The sequence below is a fragment of the Megalobrama amblycephala genome, linkage group LG18, assembly GCF_018812025.1.
Source record: "Megalobrama amblycephala isolate DHTTF-2021 linkage group LG18, ASM1881202v1, whole genome shotgun sequence".
NCBI lineage: Eukaryota > Metazoa > Chordata > Actinopteri > Cypriniformes > Xenocyprididae > Megalobrama > Megalobrama amblycephala.
Genome location: NC_063061.1, coordinates 39,702,411 through 39,723,984, shown reverse-complemented (window position 1 = coordinate 39,723,984; position 21,574 = coordinate 39,702,411). Strand labels below are relative to the sequence as shown.

Below are 21,574 nucleotides of genomic sequence, written 5' to 3'. Positions count from 1 at the left end.
TCCAGCAGGTTGGGATCTAGGATATCGTTAAGTGGAACCCAGGAACATTCCTCAGGGGCATAGCCTTCCCAGTCCATGAGGTATTCGAGCTGCCCACCACGACGCCGGGAGTCCAGGATCTCTCGCACCTCGTATGCGGCTCCGTCGTCCAGTATGAGTGGAAGGGGGGGCTCAGCTTCGATCACAACAGGCTCTGTGGGGAGAGGAACAGAAGGGTGGTGAGGTTTTAGCAGTGACACATGGAATGTGGGGTGAATGTGATACTCAGGTGGCAATTGAAGTTTGTAGGTGACTGGGTTGACCTGCTCGATGATGGTGAATGGGCCAATGAACCTGGGACTCAGCTTACGGCATGGTAGGCGCATGTGGATATCCCTGGTGGACAACCAGACCTTCTGTCCAGGTTGGTATGCTGGGGCTTCTGAACAACGGAGGTCCGCAGTCATCCTGCGCCTACGAAGAGCATGTTGAAGCCGGTGATGTGCTGAGTCCCAGACCCTCTCGCTCTCTCGGAACCAGTAATCCACAGATGGTACGTCCGATAGTTCCCCAGACCAGGGGAACAGTGGGGGTTGGTAGCCGAGCACGCACTGGAAAGGTGTCAGTCTGGTGGTCGATTGGCGAAGGGAGTTCTGTGCATACTCGGCCCAACCCAGATACTGGTTCCAAGAGTCCTGGTGGCCGTGGCAGAAGGTACGGAGGAAGCGACCAATCTCTTGAATCTTCCACTCTGTCTGCCCGTTCGACTCCGGATGGCATCCCGATGTGAGGCTTACGGTCACACCTAGGAGTGAGAGGAAAGCTTTCCATACCCGCGAGATGAATTGGGGTCCTCTATCGGACATGATGTCTTCTGGAATTCCGTAGTATCTGAACACGTGGTTGAACATCATTTCTGCTGTTTCCATAGCTGTGGGCAGTCCTTTTAGGGGAATGAGATGGCAGGATTTTGAGAATCTGTCCACCACTACTAGTATGCAGGTATATCCGTTGGAGGCTGGGAGATCAGTGACGAAAACCACTCCTAGGTGTGACCAGGGTCGGTTGGGAACGGTCAGAGGAAGAAGCTTGCCTGATGGAAGATGATGTGGACTTTTAGAGATGGCGCATTCCTTGCATCCCTGCACGTACCTTCTGACGTCGGCAGCCATGTTGGGCCACCAGAAGTGCTCTTTAAGCAACGAGAGGGTTTCATTGACCCCCGGGTGGCCAGTGCCAAGTGAAGAGTGTGCAGAGTGAATAAGTGGAGTCCGCCGTGTCCTGGTGATGTATTGCAAGCCCTGGGGACAACCCGGCGGAGTGTTGGTGGAGGCATTGGAAGAGGGAAGAGTTTCTTGGGACCAGGAGATGGGACTGACAATCATTTGTTCAGGGAGAATCGGTGCAGGTTCTTCAGAGATTTCTTCAGGAGCGTGAATTCTAGACAGGGCATCGCCTTTGACATTTTTGGAGCCTGGTCGGTAGGAGATGGTGAAGTTAAACCGCGTGAAAAAGAGGGCCCAACGGGCTTGTCTGGGGTTGAGTCTTTTAGCAGCTCTGAGATACTCCAGGTTTTTGTGATCAGTCAGTACTAGGAAGGGATGTCTGGCTCCCTCTAGCCAATGCCTCCACTCCTCGAGGGCCAACTTGACTGCCAAGAGTTCTCGGTTACCGATATCATAATTCACCTCCGCCGGGTTGAGCTTGCGGGAGAAGGCGGCACATGGATGGAGTCGGCTCGGATTCCCCTGCTGCTGCGAGAGTACCGCTCCAACTCCTGTAGTGGAGGCGTCCACTTCGACGACGAAAGGTTTGTCTGGGTTGGGATATACGAGGAGAGGAGCGGTTGTAAAGGCTTGCTTCAGGATGTTGAAAGCTTCAGTGGCTGCTGGGGACCAGGACAGAGACTTGGGCTTGTTGCGGAGGAGGCTGGTGAGTGGACTGGTGATTGAGCTGTAGTTTTGGATGAATCTTCTGTAGAAGTTAGCGAAGCCGAGGAAACGTTGGAGTTCCTTCACTGTAGTGGGTGTTGGCCAGTCCTTAATGGCTGCCACCTTCCCCTCGTCCATCCGGATGTCACTGTGGTCGATGTTGTATCCAAGGAACTGCACTGAGGATTGGTGGAAGGAACACTTCTCAGCTTTGAGGAAGAGCTGGAAATCTCTCAGGCGTTGCAGGACCTCCGCAACGTGCCGGCGATGGTCGGCCATGCTCCGGGAATAAATCAAGATGTCATCAATGTATACCAGCACGAACTTGTGGAGGAACTCCCGGAGCACCTCGTGTATGAAGTCCCGGAATACGGAGGGGGCGTTGACCAGACCATACGGCATCACGAGGTATTCGTAGTGGCCGGCGGGCATGACGAAGGCGGTCTTCCACTCGTCCCCCTCGCGTATCCGGATGTGGTTATACGCGCTGCGGAGGTCCAACTTGGTGAACACAGTGGCACCACGGAGATGTTCCAGGGCCGCTGGGACAAGAGGAAGGGGGTACCTGAACTTGACAGTGACAGAGTTGAGAGCCCGGTAGTCAATGCATGGCCGCAAGCCTCCGTCCTTTTTAGCCACGAAGAAGAAGCTTGAAGCAGCAGGGGAAGTTGATGGTCTGATGTATCCCTGAGTCAGCGCCTCCTCGATGTAATCCACCATGGCCTTCTCCTCCGGGATGGATAATGGGTAGATCTTACCCCTTGGCACGGACGCACCCAGAAGCAGGTTGATGGCACAATCCCATGGCCAGTGTGGAGGCAGCTTGGAGGCTCTCTTGGGGCAGAAAACATCACTGAAGGGGGCGTAGCATGACGGAATGTCCACAGAACGTTTCTCGAGGGGACTCTCAATGGATGTGGCACAGAGAGGTAGAGACTTGGAGCTTGGAGACTTGGGAACAGGTAACATGGAGAAACAGTTTGGAAAACAGGACCCCACTTCAGGACTTCTCCCGTCTTCCAAGAGAGGATGGGGTTGTGTTGCTGCAACCATGGGCACCCTAGGATCACGTCAGTGGTGGAACCCTCCAGAACCAGCATTTGGATATCTTCAACATGCAGCACGCCAATTTGTAGTTGAACAGGTACCGTCATCCGGCTGACATGTCTTCTACTCACAGGTTTGCCTGTTATTGAGTGGATCTGCTAGGTTGACGGCGTGTTCTTGGTCTTGATACCGAGCTGACGGCAGAGGGCGCCAGAAATGAAGTTTTCCGCTGACCCAGAATCAAGGAGGGCGGATACTGGAAGAGAAATATCGGCAGCAGTAAGTGTTACGGTAGTGGTGAGTAGTTTATGCGTCTGGAGATTAGAGATGTGGGCACTCACCATAGGACGTGGAGGACGTGTTGGGCATGAGGAGAGTACATGCCCCGGGGATCCGCAATACAAACAAAGATTCTGGGTCAGCCATCTGTTTCTCTCTGCAGGGGTCAGTCGTGTTGATTCAAGTTGCATGGGTTCGTTGGCTGGTTCTGGGGTGCTGACGGATTCTGGTCGGCAGAGGAAGGTGTTGAGCTGTGGCTGACCCTGGTGCTCTTCAAGACACGACTGCATACGAGTGCCGAAGCGGATTGACAGCTGGATGAAGCATTCGAGGCCGATGGTGTCCTCATATGCAGCGAGATGCAAGCGCACTCGAGGATCTAGTCCCTGGCGATATGATGTCAGTAGCGCTTGCTCGTTCCATCCACTTCTAGCAGCGAGAGTTCTGAATTGAAGAGCATATTCATTAACAGACATTTTTCCTTGCTTCAAATTGTATAGTTTCTCACCGATTGACGAGTCCCAGGATGGTTTTCCAAACACTTCCCGGAAGTTCAACGAAGCCAGAATATGTTTGCGTCACTGGGTTATTTTGGGACCAGATGGAATCGGCCCATTGGAGAGCTCTTCCTGAAAGTTGAGAGATGAGAAACACTACCTTGGAGTAATCCGTTGGGAACAAGTGCGGTTGCATCTCCAGGGTCAGGGAACATTGCAGGAGGAATCCATTGCAGTCCTCCGCTGAACCAGAGTAGGGCGCCGGTTTGGCCATGGGACTGGCGTAAACGGGCAGTGAAGAAATGGTGACGGTGGATGCGGAAGCGATGGCCGTTGCTGGAGCTGGTGTTGGCATTGGTGGTGGCGGTTGCACATGGAAAGTGCGACGAAAGGCATCCACCAAATCCTGGAAAGGGTCGGAGTGGCTCATACTTGTGTTCCGCTGTTAAGGTCCGGTCTTCTGTTACAATATGTACCAGTTGGAGACGGAATACAGCAGAAGGTGGTCTTTATTTGAACACAAGCAGAGGTAACAGTGCAGTAAGGTGAGTAAGCAATGGTTGAGATGCAAAGTGCAGGTGAATTGGTGAATGATACTGTCCTTGTAACTTGCAAGTTGACGGAGAAGACGATCTGGAGAAGTAGCTGGCAGATGACACACACACACAGCACAGGAACACAGGAGAGAGTTCAGAGACACAGGAGACAGGTAAGTATCAACAGGAGTCCTTGAGGTAAGCATGGAGGTAAGTAACCTTAATGTAAACGAGACCAAACAAAGTGACTGTGTGTGTGAGTGTCTTTTAAAGTGCTGGTGATGATGGAGATGATGAGGTGCAGGTGGCGGTGATTAGTATTCGGGAGAGGGTGCGCGCTGTGATTGGATGGTGCTGGAGCCTGGTGTGTCTGTGACATATAGTCCAGAGGTTAAAGTTTTTGCCTCTCAATCTGGCGATCCAGATGTAATGGATATTAAATAGTTTTAACTATATCCATATTCTCTGGAGTTTATTGTGGTCCTCTGTATTTATGTGAAGGTTTTACATGTGTTGTTACAGATGTAACATTGGACTTTTAATGTTTCAGTCAATATTATAACTCTAACATTGCTTGTAAAAACATTTGGTGACTGTTAACAAGTAGAACAGATACACATTACTGACATAAAAATTGTATTAAAATATTTCAGGTTTTTGAGTAATGACGACATGACCAAATTTTGTTACATTTGTCCCCGTCTCTCCTATCATTGATCATTCTCTGCCTGAGATTTCTTGATTTACAGTAAAATTTATTCTGAACTGTAACATTCATCCACTATAACTGCATGAAAATAATATATTTGTGTTTTTAATTAGTAGTTTCTCATGATCCAGATGGAGCTGTAGAGATTCAGTCTGATGTTTCAAAGAGACACTCACAGACGAGGTGAGACACTGACTGATTATACACAGAATTAATAGATAGATCTGAACTGATGCAGAAACACTGACACTTCTGTTTGTCTCTTCTTAGAAAGCAGCAAAAATAATAATAATAATGTGCACTTATTCTATAAAAATAAAAAGTGTGATTTGATAGAAGTCAAATGTTTAATAAAAATAATTATTTTATACAACTGTATAATGACAATACTGCACTATTGTAGTACTAATAATAATATCTTGGTTATTCATTTTCACATGATGAACCATCATGGTTTTACTTTGGCAGAAATTCTGATGTGTTTCACATTATTGGATCAGACAGCAATGTTTACCTCTAAAACTGAGTATGAAATCAATCATAATGTACTTTTATTTATTTTAACCCTGGTGCTCTTCACGTGTCAGTCAAAAATGATTTTTTTTTTCAATCAAATGAATGTACTATATTTTTGTTTTTTAATTAATATTTATTAATCAATATTTTTTATTTAATATTTTGTATTTTTAAGGGATTTTATGGTACTAAATTATATTTATGCAGTAGTTATAATCCATTTATTCTCTTTTGCAGCATAGACAAATGAAATTTCCAGCTTAAACTGTCATAAATCTAGAATGTTTTGAAGCACAGACTGAAGTTTGGTCTCTTTTTAAAGACGACACAATGCAGATTATTGCTGAAGTGAAAACAGTTTTAAAAAGGAACTTGAAAGTTATAGAATTTTATGTTTCATGACAATTGTCAGGTAACGTAACAAAAGGACAGAAGATCCAAACGCGATTAAACACAGATTTATTGACAGATTAACACTGAACAATAAGCAAGAGAACGCAGGCAGGCGATGTAGTGCAGGTGGTGTGCTGGGTGACGCAGAGCTGCAATGAGTATCGGATGCCGAAGGATAATCCAACCCAAAAAGCAGGGTAAACACGAACAGTCCAGAGAATCCAGAGTCCGAGGAGAAGTGAACACAACAGGACAGCCTGCAAGGATCTGACAAACACGACACGTTGGCACACACATTAAATAGCACGCTGGAACAAGACACAGCTGACAACAGATCACAATCAGTCGTAACGAGGACACACCCACACACAGTCATTCATGCCCACACACAACATAACACGAGGGCTGGTCAGTGAATCCATGAACCGTGACATGAATTTACTTCAGATGGATACTGACACCATTTTCTTTAACATGTTGACACAGTTCTCATTCTCTTCTTTTGTATGCATGGAAAGTAGCCATTGATGAAGATGAAGAAAGAAAAGATGAAGAAGAAGAAAAAGAAGAAGAAGATGTATGAGAAGTCAGCTGTGAGAATAAGTGTTTATGAAAAACAAAGATGAATGAAGTGTATATATTTAAATTGCAGCTTTTGTAATTTCATAAATGCAATATTGCGATATAGATTATTCTTTGATTTATCACGCGGTCAAAGACTAAACTGTTTTTTTTTTTCACTGCAAGTGTAAATTTAAATGTTTCTTCAAGTGTCTTCATGTTCAGTGTTTGATCACATCTGTACTGTTTTCATATTTAAATCACTTCTATAGTTATGATTTCATTTGATTTGGTTTTGTATATTTTTAAAGATATTAAATGATTTAATAGTACAGTATTCATTAGTGAATGTACATTAATACAAGTTAACAGTTCCGTTCTTTCTGGCAATGAATATGTATGAAAGTATTTGTAAATATAGTTCATGTTTTTCTGAATTTGATAGTTTTATAGTAATCTCTGATGTCATCACTGTGTCTCCGTTAGAGTTGTTTAAGTATTTATAAACTTGGTAATTTTGAAGCTACAGATCTTAAATATGATGATCTTCTTGTGAAGAAACACCTTCCTAAAATATAAACATCTGTGGTTGTGAATAAAGAAATGACATCATTTCTCTCTGAAATCTGAGATGTTCAACCTTTAGCATCTTCTTGACACTGGACACCAGTTTGAAAACCTCTGCTTTAAGACATTATTTCTGTAAGATGTTCTGAAGTGCTTCTGATTTCATTCCAATCATAATAAAGATGAAGGAAAACGACTGTCATGAACTGTGAAATTCTTGGACAAGATCCGACAGGAACACACAAACTCCTCCACACATCTACTGCAGAAACTTCCTCTAAAGTCTAAATATATTTAACACTAAATTAAAAGATTCACAGTTAAAGATATAGCTGAAGCAACAAAGCACAACACAAATGTATGAAATCCTAGTTATGGCAATCAGAAACCTGTTTGATAACTTTTGTGCAGCTTGTCTGAAGATCCTGTGAGCTGAACTCACAACCCGTTCTCACTCCCGAGGCGTCAAAAATTGAAGCATGGTCTTCTCTTTGGTCTACTCTTTACCAAATATAGAAATACCTTTCAAAAAGGATTTTGTAAAATATTTAGTGGCTAAAATAAATAGAAACGGGGAAATGGGGCATCCTTGTCGCACTCCTCTGTCACAATTAAAACTTTTTAGTAGTTTGCAAGATAACCAAAACTTAAGAAAGCTTTATAATGATATTAATTCTTATGTTAATACATTTATTTCTGAAACCAAAAACACCAAGGCATTTAAACTAAAATTAATGCTTTGATGGTTTAAATGTTTAAAAAATCCAAAAGCATTATAATAGCGTCTGAATCAATATTCTCTGAATAATCAATGAGGTCGAGTATTGATCTTATATTGGAGCTCTTGTGTCTATTTTACATAAATCCATTTTGTGTTTCGCCAATTATTGTGTTCAGACCAGATTTTATGAGTTAAATATTAGAAAAAAAAAAATGACTTTATATTTTACATATAGTCAAGGCTAAAATCATTTTCCTTTTTTTTTTTTATTTGACCTTTGACAGGATTTCATCATTTATAACTGACAATGTCCTAACTTCTTTCTTTCTTACTATGACCTTATTTTCTGTCGTCACTATCATCAATACAATTCAAAGACACATTAAATGTGCTTCATGATGATCCTCATTCATCTTCAGTTTCTCTTCACTGTTTCTGATCCTGAAACTAAAAGACTTTGAGTAAATCTAGCGGCGCCATCTAGTGGACAGAGTTAAACTCTTGGTAATCTTCTGCATATTAAAATGATAACTACATTAATGTATATATTTGATTAATATAATGCCCTAATTCTGTTTCATGCTAGAAATATTCTGTAGTGACTCGACCAATCGATGGCTTTTCAGAACAACTCATTTTTCCAGCCTTTATAAAATCTGTCCAATATAAAGGCATGGTAGATGTGAATGTGTGTGACCAGTAGTGGCTGCACAAACTTGTAAAGATCTCAGTAAGGAATCATTTGGACTCTTATTTGTAATAATACAAGACTCGTCTCTGGCCTTCCCCACCAAATATTCCAGTGTCACATTTCATAGACTTAGGAGATCTGAATTATAATCCTTACGGAGACGATAAGAAACTCTTCTTTGCACTTTGACGATGTGATTTTGCATAATTCTACTTTTGTGCTTGATTTTTGTGATTGCGGTGTTTGGGTGCAAACATTTATTGATATACCGAGACAAATCTGTTGACACACAGTAAACCTAATCACTCTCAGAAAATAAAGTCCAATGGCTTGTCACTGGGGCTATACCCTGAAGGGTACAGTTTTTGTACCCTTGTGATTTGTACCTTAAGAGATCCGTTTTGTACCTTTATTTAACAGTACAAAAATTGACCTTTCAAAGAGGGTTCAAAATTGACAAAATTTTTCTTTTCTCCCAGTGTGTTTAAGATTTTAATTCAAAATGCCTGACCTGTTGCATGAAAGTACTGTTGTTAAAATAACTTAATAATGAATGAACAACCACTTTCAGTCAGTGATGGGATTAGATTTTATTATTTATGGTGTAAACCCTATCACCAGACTGCTCTTATCTGATGTCTTATTTGTATAAAATTATATGTTTTTGTAAATACAGTTACAAAGTGTTTAACATAATCTTAACATAGAGACCAAGAGCAACTGCCCAACTAAAGGAAGCACTGATCACCATAATGGTAACCAAATATTTCCAATCAAACCTCTGTTAATTCTCAAAAAGAACTTAACTGTTAATAATAATAATTAGTATTATTATAATATCAAAATCTGTAGAAATACATTAGGGGTCAATCACCTTCAGAGTCAGTCACATGCTCTGTTTAATCTACTTAACATTTGTCTACTTGTTTTAGACTTATCATGCGGTTTTTATTTTAATTAACACTCAGAAAATAAAGTACATAATTGTACCTTTAGGGGTACAATGGTTTGTCACTGGGGCTGTACCCTCAAGGGTACAAATTTGTACCCTTGTGATTTGTACCTTAAGAGACCAGTTTTGTACCTTTGGTGACAACTTTGTACCTTTATTTAACAGTACAAAAATTGACCCTTCAAAAAGGGTACAAAATTGTGTAACATGAATGCATATGATTATGATTGCATCTTAAATAAAGTGTTAACCACATGGAATTTGTTTTATTATGTCTCCTCTGCAAAATCTTTTACCATAATGCTTTACTTATGAAATAATACAAATTAGATGCTATTCACTCTTTATATAAAACATTTATATATTTGTTTTACATTTTTTACTCATTTGAGTTAATTACTGAGTTGATTATTTCTTTATTGATTCATTTATTTGTGACCCTTGACCACAAAACCAGTCATAAGGGTCAATTTTTTGAAACTGAGATTTATACATCATCTGAAAGCTGAATAAATAAGCTTTCCATGGTTTGTTAGGATAGGACAATATTTGGCTGAGATACAACTATTTGAAAATATGGAATCTGAGGGTGCAAAAAAATCAAAATATTGAGAAAATCACCTTTAAAGTTCTCCAAATGAAGTCCTTAGCAATGCATATCCACTCACAAAAATACATTTTTGATATATTTATGGTAGGAAATTTACAAAATATCTTCACGGAACATGATCTTTACTTAACATCCTAATGATTTTTGTCATAAAAGAAAAATCGACAATTTTTACCCATACAATGTATTGTTGGCTATTGCTACAAATATACCCGTGCGACTTATGACTGGTTTTGTGCTCCAGGGTCACATATTTCTATTGTGTTAATTTGTATTGACACATTTTAAAATATTTTTTAGGGACAAATGCAATGAGCATTGATGCTTTTAAAATAATTGAATGTATTTTTCTTTGGCAGGGGTTCAGTAAAGCCAGACAGAAAATTAAGATCATCATCATTCTCGATTCCTGATTTCATTCCAGCACCAATTTTCCCTCCATACATTGAAAAAAAGCCCGACCAAGGTAGGTTATCAGAGTAATCGTGTAGTGATTATATTCACCAACAGAGGGGGCTGTGCAGCTCCACTGACACTGCTAAACTTGGGCTACGTCCCAATGTGCATACTATCCATCCTAAATAGTATGTGACATTAGTAATTTTCAATACTATTTAGGGCAGATATAGGGTGGAGAGTATGCACAATGGGACGCGCGCCAGACCTGGACCAGAGCAGAGCACCATTATAATCAATTATCAAAAGAAACATCGTTATCTGTTTCGACTTTCAAGGTAGAAACATACTAACTATTCATTTTAAATTAAAGTATTACGGTTGTGTGTTTTATAACAGGCTTCAACAGGGTGTTTGTTTTGGACAGTTTAAACGTCTCCAGTCCCAACACAGCAATTTCCACAAACGTCTTATCAAGTGGTGAAAGAACACGAATAAATAAATAATAATACACTTGCAACTTACTTAGTGCTTAAAATGAGTCTAAAATGCAAAATAATAATTAAAAATAGTTACAAGTTGAAAAAGTTGAAATTTCTGTACAGTAGGCTTCCCAAGCTCATAAAAATGAAAATATTAAATTCACTAACAAATGTTAAAAATATTTGTTAAATGCTGTTTTATTTATCTAATCTAATATTTATGTTGTTTTATTTTTGTAATGTGATTTTTCCAAATTTTGTAGCCTAATAGTTTTTGTTTTTTTTTAAGTTAGGCCTGGTTAGTGTAATATATATATATATATATATATATATATATATATATATATATATATATATATATATATATATATATATATTTTTTTTTTTTTTTTTTTTTTTTTTTTTTTTGGTGAATTGTTTTAAAAACAGAACAAAAATCCTAAAAATAGTTTAATTGTGAGTGTGAAGTGGGGTCGGCCCTGATTATTGTGGCCTGGAAGTTCTGGATTTCAAAGAATTAGTTAGTTCATCTACCATTAACTGGCTAAAACATGTCTCTGTCTGTAATGATTCAATAAATCCCCAATGCCATATTAGGTGGTTTAGATTTTCTTTTAAAATGCAGTTTCTCTCTTTCTAAATGATCTCGATTTCTCTGTCTAAAGAAAGAAATTCTTTTTGATCAATTTGAATATTTTAATTCATGGGAAAATACTTTTTATTAACAAAGTGGTATGACAGAGGTTTTTGTTTTTGATATTTAATAATGATAGAGTATGAAGAATTTATGAATTTGTATATCTTCATCTGCCAGCTCGAGCTTTCTGTTCTGTTATCAAAGATTTGTCTCCAAGTTATGTGCATTTATTTATAATAAACCTTTGCTTTAATAAAAGAAAATCAATTATGCCCAAACTTTTATTGGATGGTGTTTGTCTTCTTGATAAAAATGTAACAATGTATAATCCCCTAGATGGAAATTCACTGGAAGAAATCATGGTTACTCCCTGAAAAAAAAAAAAAAAAAAAAATTGCCTCTTTTTATCTCTCTGTGTGTATTCTGCAAAGTGAGGTATACTTTACCTTTTATTCTACCCTTGAAATCAGGGTAAATCTCGTTGGGAGGACTCAAGTTGCTCGCCTCGCCTATGTATTTTCTTTTATGCTTTGTCGAACGTGACCGTTGTTCCATGTGTCTATTGTACTTGTGCAGCTCGCGCCTGCAGCACGGAGGTAAAGGTTAGAAGGGATAGGTCTGGTATATGTGTAGGAGACAGAGGTGGAGACATGAGGAGGAGGAGGAGGAGTCTATGTGTAGGAGGAGGAGAGCCACGGTGTATATTGCATGTCGTTCAAAGTACCGTATAAAAGCTGAAGTTTCTGATCTCAGAGCTGCACTGATGTTTCCTCTGTTCAGCTCATCACAAGGTAATTAAAACACCTCATCTTTAATTGTTCTGTAAAGAGATTTTTTACATTTATTTAAATCCAGACATTAATGTCTCTATTACAGTAAAACTGAAATATAAACATGTGCTGCATAACAATTATCAATGATTTTAAATTCACTCTAAATTGATCCACTGTATATTTTGAACAGATAAACCAAAGACAAAATGTCTGAGAAATGAACATGTGGAGAATCACAAACTGCAGAATAATTAAACATATGACGAGAGAGAAAGAGAAAATGATGAACAAAAAGGTACAATAAAATAAAACAGAAAATGTAGAGTCAGACAAAACTCCATTAATAGAGACAAATCACTGAATATGATGTTTAAGATTATATTTCATCATCAACAGTGTTTCATCTTCTCTGTGTCTGAATGTGTAAATCAATTCTAAACTATACGTTTTCATTCACTCTTTATAGAGCCTCATTTGCATTATTAGTAACATTATACATAAACTCTATAGTTAAATAATCATTTACACTAACACTTGTGCTCATAATTTACATATTTTGCCTATTTTCTTACTATATAAACTTCTGTTATGTGATTCTTATTCAGGGCAAAACTGAATAAAAAGCAACGTTTTATGATCCCTTTTATTTTGTTAGAAATATTCACATTTAGCAGATTCTGTAAGGTTTATGTGAATTTATATTCACAGCTGTTTGCATTTGGCAGATGTTTCCATTCAAAGACACTGATTTATGAATCTGTTCATGCAAATAAACCCGTGATACGCTGTTTTAGCTACAGGAATTATAATCAGATGTTTGTGTTCTTTCAGTATTTGGATTTCATGATCACAGTACATGTTTTTCTGAATGAATCTGATCTGAATCGTTTACAGTAATCATTGATGTAATGATGTAATCTCTTGACATTTGATATTCAACAGTGCTTTGATCTGCCTGCATTGACACTATTCTTTAAGAGCTGCTGTGCAGCCAAAATTATATACCAGTTATCAATGTAAAGCTGCTTTGACACAATCTGCATTGTAAAAAGTGCTATATAAATTAAGGTGACTTGACTTGATGTAATCAGTGTTTTTACTGTATGTTACTGTACTGCATATATAGTAAAGGAATCTACACTCAGAGCGTCTCTGAAGCATTACTTCACCTGTCCTAACTTGATAAACCAAACCCAAACAATTATTATTCAACTGGTTTATGCTGCTCTCCCTCTCCACCTGATTCTCCAAATTCAAACGGGTTTAAAGGGAGGAGAAACACGGATCATTTGTAATTCTCACTCCATATGAGAACAGAACAGAGAATTCTGTACATCCAAACTTAATTTGATTGTGTTCCTTTAACTCAACCTGTTCGTAATCACATCAATATCTATAGGCACAGCTGATTCCACCTAGACCAAACATATCAACACTGTTACATATTACCATGCCAAACACTCAGAGAGATGTCATGACAGAACTAAATTATACACCCCTGCGTGATATGATGTTATATCACTATAATTAAACTCTGTGTGTGATTGAACAGATTGAGATGGAGTGGAGAAAGAAAATCACACATCCAGAAAACTGCTGGAGCCTCAGAAATCACAGAGCAGCAGAAAACAAGAAGACAGAGAGAGAAACTGAGGCCAGAAATGAGACACAAACCAGCAGATCACAAGAGAGAAGAAGACAGAGAGTTGAGAGATGTGAGAGTATGGAGAAAAAGCCAAACTGTGAGTGTTTGATCATTATGAAACTCATAATTCATCACATTTTAGTTTGTTTTAAATTGAGAACATAATCCCATAAATTCAAAACAATGTGTATGACAATAATCTGATGTATATTTGTGATTTCTAGTATAATGTGATCCAGACGAGCCTGTAGAACAACACAGAGTTCAGATACCAGCAGATGAAGACCTGATCATCATCATCATCATCATCATCATCATCATCAGTCTGTTCAGATCCTGGACTCTTACAGACTCATCTGATCACTAACAACATGTGATATATGAACAGCTTCTCTATTTTATACTGTACAAACTGTATATTCTTTTATTTAGTATGTATGTAGTATGTAAATTAGTATGTTTTTTAGCCATTTGATTGACGTTGTAATACCCTGTCATTTTACACATTTGTACATAACCATTGACTTGATATTTAAGACAGCATTAAATTTTATAATGCTCGCCTTTGTGTACATGTATATCATTGTTTCTGACTTCAGTCACATGACATTTATACTGTAGTTCAGTTTCACTGTTGGCTCTTTCGGCGGTGGACAGGGGTCAGTATGGTCACCCTGACTGGTCTGCAGCTCCATACGTGTGTATTCTGACACCTTTCTATCAGAACCAGCATTAACTTCTGGAGCAGTTTGAGCTACAGGAGCTCGTCTGTTGGATCGGACCACACGGGTCACCCTTCACTGAGCCTCGGCCGCCCATGACCCTGTCTCCTGGTTCACCACTGTTCCTTCCTTGGAGCACTTTTGATAGATACTGACCACTGCAGACCGGGAACACCCCACAAGAGCTGCAGTTTTGAAGATGCTCTGATCCAGTCTCTAGCCATCACAGTTTGGTCCTTGTCAAACTTGCTCAAATCCTTACGCTTGACCATTTTTCCTGTTTCTAACATCAACTTTGAGGACAAAATGTTAACTTGCTGCCTAATATATCCACCCACTAAGTTTCTTACATTTGTGATCTGTGAAATACTGTTTTTATAGATTTATTCATCTTGTCCTGTATAGGGTCTCTAGGAATGATGTAGCCTTATTCAACATCTCTGTCCCGTTTGGGTCCTTTATTATTATTGCTTCAGACAGAAATAGTCTGTTCACATTTCAGCTTTGTTTGTTCCAGTTCAGATCATACCTAGGGAGAGGTTATTATGGTGACCATAAGTCTGAGTGGACATCCATGACATGTGGAGTCCCTCAATCTTTGGACCACTCCTGTTCAACCTATATATGAGTCAAATAATGAGACAGAATCAAACTATCACAGCTATGCAGATGACAGTCAGATTTATCACCTATCACCTAATGACTACTGCCCCATTGACTCTCTGTGCCAATGCATTGATGAAGTTAACAGCTGGATGTGCCTAAACTTCCTTCAGTTAAACAGACAAACTGAAGTCATTGTGTTTGGAAACAAAGATGAAGTTCTCAAGGTGAACACACACCTTCACTCTAGAGGTGAACAACTAAAATCATGTCAGGAATCTTGGTGAAATTCTGGAGTCAGAGCTGAGTTTCAGTAGTCATGTAAAGACAATAACTATATCAGCACACTATCTTCAAGAATTAGATGCTTGGTTTCCAGTCAAGATTTAGAGAAGCTTTGTTCATGTTTCATCTCCAGCAGGGTGGATTATTGTAATGGACTCCAGAAACACCATCAGACATCTGCAGCTCATACAGAACACTGAACAGAAGCAGAAAACATGATCACATCACAGCAGTCCTCAGGTCCTTACACTGACTTCATTAGAGTTGATGTTAAAGTACTGTTGCGTGTTTATTAATAATAGTCTCAATACATTACAGAAATGCTCTGAATATAAACAGATCAGTCAGATCATCAGGATCACATCAGTTAGAAACACCAAGGGTTCGCTCTAAACAAGTCTTTCAGTTATTACGTCACACATAGTTGAAGGAGATTCCAGAAGAGATCAGATGAGCTCCAGCAGTGTTCACACCTATGGGAGTGGCAGAGTAAGATCTCATCTAAGGTTTGTATGTGGGCGAGTGGGGTTTCCTGGTATGAGAGGAATCACTAATTCACAAACCTGGAATGAACTGAATGTAAACAATGAAATCAACTGGAATTAAATGGAAAAATATAATGAACGTGAAGGCAGAGGTGTGGTGATAAGAAGTGGAAAAGTGCATTTTCTCCTCAATGCATCTTGGAACAATAGTTCATTACACATTAGAATATTTTAGTGAAGTTAATAAACGTAATTTCAGGAGGAGAACGCCCATCTAATCTTCCTAATAATACCAAGGTATAAAACCAGCATCTTACCTCTTCCTGTTGTTAGTTCTTTCGGCATCCCTCCTCCTCCCCTTCTCCTCCTTTTTGTACAATTTTGCCTGTTATAGGGGGGCAATCGGAGCTCAAGAATATCTTCTCCGAGCAAATCAGCAAGTCAAATCTGTTTACCACTTACGCTAAGATTATATGGGCACACAAACTCATGAATCTCTTAAGTTCAGCACAGTTCTATTGAGTTTATAAGCTGTCAGACGAGTCCAAACATGATGCAGTTACATGTTAGAAACACACGAGAAGATAAACAGAGACTCGAGACAGAATCATCTGTGCTCTAACAGACCCGACAGACCGCTTATTGATCAATCTGTGAAAGCTTGGTGCTTAAACCAGACACACTAAAGTAAAGATGAACAAATGAACAGAGAATCAGTGACTGAAATAATGACAAAGTGATAAATCAGCTGATATTTAACTATTTAACTGACTGTATAAAATATATGTCAGTCATCATTACATCAGCATTATATAGTTTTCAGCTCTGGATCATTAGATATCTGTGTCAGTCTCTGAAACACATATCAGTTTCAAAAATACCTTGCATAATACAATATACAATGCAGTAATACAGAGTTACACTAACACACTGGAAAACAGGTCAATCCTTTGAGTTGAAAGAAGTTCTTTCTGCAGAAAGTATTTGAAACTCGATATCAAGAGGGTGTGGATCCACAGCTTCAGATCGAATATACAGTGGTGTGCGAAAGTTTGGGAACCACTTGTGAATAGTTTTAACAAAATAAGAGAGATCATACAAAATGCATGTTATTTTTTATTTAGTACTGTCCTGAGTAAGATATTTTACATAAAAGATGTTTACATATAATCCACAAGACAAAAAAGTAGCTGAATTTATTAAAATATCTCTATGTCATAAGTCATAAGTATGTGAAGCATTGATTCTCAATACTGTGTGTGGTTACCTGATGATCCACGACTGTTTGTGTGTTTTATGATGGTTGTTCATGAGTCTCTTGTTTGTTCTGAGCAGTTAAACTGAGCTCTGTTCTTCAGAAAAATCCTCCAGCTCCTGCAGATTCTTCAGTTTTCAAGCATGTTTGCATATTTGAACCCTTTCCAGCAGTGACTGAATGATTTTGAGATCCGTCTTTTCACACTGAGGACGACTGAGGGACTCAAACACAACTATTAAAAAAGGTTCAAACATTCACTGATGCTCCAGAAGGAAACACGACGCATTAAGATTCGGGGGGTGACTGGTTTTTACAGTCATCTTTGATCATATTTACCAAGGGTGCCAATAATTCTGACCATCACTGTATACAATTCAAGCAAAAAATAATTGATTTTTTTTTTTTTTTGATAGTTGAAATATGATCTGCTTTGAAAGATTCATCCTGCAATATAAATATGCATCTCAATTATCCAGATACAGAACTCAGAAAATTTACTGTCTGCAAGCAGGTTAGTTTAGTTTAGCTGCTTCATGGTCACATGACCAATTTCAGGTTTGTCAGTTCTCAGGATCACCACATGAGGTCGCCACTTTACCCTACTGCATTGATCAGTAATCTGTTATTTATGGATGACTGCTTTGAATTATCTCATTCACACACTCTGTTAGACTTCACTGAGAACTAATTAGTATGTGCTTTTTTGCTTTGATTTAAATATGTTTCATTGTGTGTTTTTCAGTAAGAAAATCAATAATCACTCATTTGTGAACCTTTGATTAATTATATCTGACCTGAAAACAGAGAAGAATGTTAAATATTTCAAAATCTAAAATGTTTTCTAGGTTTATCTCAGATTGTGGACTCTTGGCCTGCACTGTATATCTGATCACTCTATAATACTAATATTTGTCCAGTCAGAACTACATGATTTCTCTTAAATAATATATATTTTGTGTTTCAGATGTTCTCTGAAACTTCAAAATGAGAAAAATAAGACTTTATTCCAGTAATATGACAAGAAAACTAAACGCAGTTAAAGAAAAAGAAAAGACAGATGAATCCAAACCTGCGCAGAAGAAAAAAACAATGAATAGAGGAAAAGAAAATGTCTGTGGATTCAGAAAACAACGAAATCTGCAGCATAAAAACAGACAAATATCGACCAAAGTGTAAGAAAGTTTGACACTGAACACAATATCTGGATATGATGTGGATGTTTATAAGATTTGTGTTACATTGGGCTTTAAGTTAAACTGAATACATATAATTGAATGAAAGTGAAATCCTGCGACTCACTCAAAGCTTGTTTGATTTCAGTCTCTGTTGATCCAGACGGACCTGAACAGCGTCGCTCTAATGAAGAGAAATTCAGAGATGAGGTGAGAGATTCACTCATGATCACAGAATAAATCTGCACATGTTTTAATTTCTAACATTGTGTTTTTCTCTTCAGAAAGCAGCAGTTTTTCTCTTCTAACCGGCAGGATGTTCTTCATCGCTTTCAGTCGATGATTCAGAATGAGACTGGAACACAAAACTCTAATATTTTCCTGTGAAAACACTGTGTTTGTAAGTTCATGACTGTCACTGCACTGAACTGTGTTAAACTGGGGCAGAACTGTCCTTCTGTTTCAGCTGCTGTTCATGGCAGAGTTTTATCAGTTGTGACTTCACTTTATTCTGACATCTTTAAACGTGTCATTACTTTACTTCCGTTCAGAAGCTGTTTTTATCCAAGTGTCTCGTTCATGATCTCTGTTTTTGAGCTGCATGAAGCACATGATCAGCAGGGATTCATGTCTGTATTATTTGATTCTGGTGAACTCTTAGTGAAGGTCATGAAAGTGGATTTACTACATTACACCTGAAAGTGTTCTCAGATCAAATGTAGTCTTAAATGTTTTTGCAATGCTCAATAAATATTTAATTTAGCTAACAGACATGATTGTGTAACCTCACTTGACACAAAACAAGAACAGTCTATAGAATATAAAGCAATGTTGATTAATACATGTGCTGGTTATTTACAATTTACTAGTGTTATTGTAATTAGATTAGTGAAGATAATTAATAAAAGCTACTTAAACGTTAATTGAACTAATGTCTAATCCTGGCTTAATCTAAACTCTGTCTGTGAAACCAGGCCTTAATTCTATTTAATGCAGTTGCTTCTCTTTAATCTCAAATTCATTAAATCTTCAGAATTGACAGCATTCACTAATTATGTTCAAATATCAGCTGAATGCAGTTAACTGAGTTTATATATTAAAGCCTTATTAATCAGAAGCTAATTACAGTTTTTTACAATCGTTAGGACACATTTCTCAATACTTAGGCCACTTTTTCAAAACTCTTCACACAGTTCTCCTAACCAACTTTCATCTTGGCAAAGCAGTTCATTTCACATTCAAAATGCACTAAATCTACCAAAACACTTCATTCATGTCTCAAATCAACTCATTCTTCCAGAACACTAGCAAAGGTTTTCACTGAGCAAACACACTTTGTCAGTCATAAAATACTGACATAAAAACACGAACATCAGGTATCATTATACAATGTTTTCTTTTGTAAAATTTCTTAACAAAACAAAAATAACACTGTCTATTGTTTATAATTCACTGCAGTTTGTTACATGAACCTTGTTTACATAACAGTACAAAATTATTCCTAAGTTTTCCTCTTTGAATGGATGATAATGAAATTGAAAAACGAATGCTTGTGTAGGTGTTCAGTTTCATCTTGCTTTGATAGTATTTGATTTTTTTTAGATTCAGCATATATTTCATTACAATATTACTGTAGGAATGTAGCAAATTGCTGTCTTACTCAGTTTTGTATTATGTTATTGTTTTGAACATAAGTTTAACAGTTTTGAAAACAGTATGTAAGCATGTGCAAATTGGCCTGTACGTACAAAGAGTTTTGGCAGTTGTTGTGTCTGAGTGAGAAAAGAATTCATGAAATTTAAGAAATGTAGTCATTGAATGCATTTTGTGCCAAAGCAATGATAACTGATCCTCAGTTTAGCCCACATAGACTTCTGTTGTGCTCACTGTGTGAAGAGTTTTGCAAAAGTGACCTAAGTATTGAGAAATGTGTCCTAGCGTCTGTAAAAAACTGTAAAACAACAGCACTGTGTTCAACATGAATTAGTTTATTAAAGTCTTTATATTTAGTTGAACTTGATCTCTTTATTCTCTGCCAGCTGAACTGAAAGAGTGAATGAAAATATAATTTATTAAAAAACTAATATTGCCACATTGATGACTCAAATAGTGTGCACTCCAGCGAGTTCGTTGTTTAGCAAAAGTACAGCAAACTGATTGTTGGCGAGTGTGATGGCACTGGCTTTATAGCGTATATGAAACATACATCAATCATTGTGGTTCAACCAATAGCAGGCCAATGAGGGTCAAGGTTTAGCTTCAGCAGCTACAGTGTTTTCAAGTCATGTCAGAAAGAATGTATTTAAAATGCACATGAACATCAGCACAACTATAATTATGAGTTTATGTAACTCTTTCTTACGCGTTTCAGAGTTAAGTATGTGATGTCCCTTTTTCTATAGTACACTGCAAATATACTAACAAAAAATGTACTATCATTAAATATATAAAAAGTATATTAGTATCATATTTTCACAATGCAACTTTTAACACTTTAAAATAATTGTACTTTAGTATATTTTCTAAAAAATATATTTTAGAAAAATATACTTGAAGTGTAAGTTCAGTTTATTTTTTTAAAGTGTATTTATTTGCACTTTATAAAAATATATTTGAGGTATATTTTAAGTGTGCTGAAAATGATCATTGTAACAATGCACTGAAAGTATATTTAAAAAAATACATTATTTAATATCCTGAAGTTGTAGTGTATCTAATGTTAAATTTGAGTATATTTTTTAAGTTTACTTCTTCATCCTTGGAATTCATTATATTACTTGTGCTATTTATTTCAGTATGAATGCATTACAAGCCCCTTTAGTATATGCATTGTAGTCTATGCAATTTCCAAATATGTGTAAATGTTTATTAAGTTTACACTGGCAGAATCATTTTACAGTCGTACACACAAATCTATATTAAACAACACACCAGCAGCACAAGTAATGCAAAAAAATATGTCGAGTGGTTAAACTTATCGGAATTCAAATGTCTCTTCAACTTGGTCTGTGACCAATCAGATTTTGTTGCTCACTGCCTTCAGCCAATCATAGCTGCTGACGTCACGGTCGTCGTCTGAATTCCCTCGCTCAGTCACTCAGGTGAAGTATAATGTCGCAATGTATAA

The 21,574-nt window shown here is 37.8% G+C and overlaps 1 long non-coding RNA gene across 1 annotated transcript; it reads left to right on the top strand.

Moving 5' to 3' along the window:
• The first annotated feature begins 18,427 nt into the window (after window positions 1-18,427).
• LOC125252168 lies at window positions 18,428-19,218 on the top strand. The gene is made up of 3 exons (XR_007181168.1): window positions 18,428-18,447; window positions 18,596-18,657; window positions 18,732-19,218. It is a non-coding gene; the product is annotated as an uncharacterized LOC125252168 (long non-coding RNA).
• The last annotated feature ends 2,356 nt before the right edge of the window (window positions 19,219-21,574 follow it).